Source organism: Meleagris gallopavo, chromosome Z (assembly GCF_000146605.3).
Source record: "Meleagris gallopavo isolate NT-WF06-2002-E0010 breed Aviagen turkey brand Nicholas breeding stock chromosome Z, Turkey_5.1, whole genome shotgun sequence".
In the NCBI taxonomy this organism is placed as follows: Eukaryota; Metazoa; Chordata; class Aves; order Galliformes; family Phasianidae; genus Meleagris; species Meleagris gallopavo.
The window spans coordinates 27694080-27696190 of NC_015041.2; positions in this window are offsets into that span (position 1 = coordinate 27694080).

Genomic DNA, 2111 nt, shown 5'->3' on the forward strand with positions numbered 1-2111 from the left:
TGTAATAAAATGCAAAAATGCAATTAAACACCTCTGGTACAGATTAAAGCATGTCATAGATAAAAATTACTCTTACATCACATGCTCTATCATCTGCTAGGATATGATCTAATCTTACAATGTTGCCCTTTAATCTTATGTTTTGATATCTTTAGAAATCTGTTATTGTATGCTACCTCTCCTTTTGGCAATAATTTCATGCCGTAAAATTGTAAAATGGAAAATTTGATTTTAGCACACATTCCAATTATTTTACATATTTCATTTCATTTAGTCCTATTGGCACTCAGATAGATAATGACAAAGTCCGTATAACAATGGATTGTTGTCTCATAACTGTGAGGGAAGAATAAGAATAAAAGTACTTCGGACAGGAAAGCAGAGCAAAATCTGAATTCTGTCAGTTATTAGTAGTCTTTTTCTTTTTTGAGAACAAAATTCATCCACAGATATTCTTAAGAAAAAATCTAGAAGAATAAAAAGCAAAATAATCTCTGACATGATAGTGTGTTATGTACAAAGCCTTATTTAATCAATTTTGTAATAATATCAGTGGTTTCATAAGTCAAAGGAGTTCTGTGTTATATCCATTCTGTTAGAAAATCTGCCCTCCAGTTGTTGCAGACAGGCTAAAAATGTAATATTCCTTCAGATTTCCTGTGAGCATCTGCTATTATAACAGAAAAACAAAACAACAGTCAAAGTGAATTAAGATGACCTTGCTTCTTTGAGTTAGTGAAGGCTGGTGTGTGCAAGCATTAAATCAATAACTGGCATCAGACTTGCTCAGCTCTAGTGAGGTCTGTAGTACTCCACTCATAATTTGAGTTGTGAAGTATCTGTCTTTTACATTATCCAGTACTCCCCATGATCTCCTCTCTGTACCCACTGTGCTAACACCTGTTTAGTTAGGACTTCTGTTAAAAGGTGGTTTAATGATCTGGCTGTGGATCTATGCCATACATAGCAAAATCTCAGAGTTCTTGTTTTTCATGTTGTTGTAAGCTGATAATGAAAGTTTGTTTGTTTGTTTTAAAAAGGCAGTTTTCAGCTGCTATATCCTGGATATGAAAATATATTTAAATACATCATATTGCAAAAATAGATACATATACGTATATTCACTTATAAATTTCACGTAATGGAACCTCTTCACTGAATTCACAAGTCTGTAAGAACAACATTATTACCAGTTTCTCCTGTATCTCAGCACAAGGTCATTTAAAAAATAAATTATTTTTGTTTGGTTTGGTTTTGTTTGTTTTCCTGAGAAAAGGATAATGATTGAAAAAATGATGACTACTGGGAATGCACATGAATGCAAATAATTAATGTGACATGCATTATTTTTGTAGATGCCATTCACTAAGAATTGGATCCAGAAAGGAGATACACATAAACGCACATGTATACACAGCTAAGTGATTTGTGCTCAGGAGAGCCTGAAATTTTATATTCAGTTACTGAAAATTCTCTTTTTTTCTTTTCAGCCTTGTTGTATTTTATTTTTTTTTCTTGTTCTCTCCTTTCAATATTTCTACTTAGGTAAGTATTTCTATTTAGGATTCATCATTTCAGAACGTACATTGTATGCACATATGTATCTATTCCAAAACTTCAATTACATCCTCAGGTCTTATGACACACTTTCTTCTTTATCTTGTTCTAGGTTATTCCTCTCAGTCCATGCACTATTTCTTTATCACTATTACTCTCCTCTCATTTTATTTCTTCTAAACTTTCTCACATTTGGAAAAAAAATCTAACATGCAAACTAAGAAAAATTAATTGCTAGTTTCAACTGCTCCTCTACCTCTCATCTTTGCAAAGTTTTTCTATTAAAATGCCAGTTAAGACTCCTTATAGTAATAGTAATTAGCCTGCATATATTTCTTTGCTATTTTAGAATCACATTGCAGAAAAATATGTTCTTTTGGGGTTGATGCACCCATTCAGAATGCCTGATATATACTGAAAAATGTTTTTTCACTGAAAGGAAATCAAAACAATGATCCTTTAGCATGTTGATTCTCTGGATTGACACTTGTAAACCTCTCCATAGAAAAGAAACAAATTGAGAGGAAATATCAGTGAGATTTTTATTATTTCTT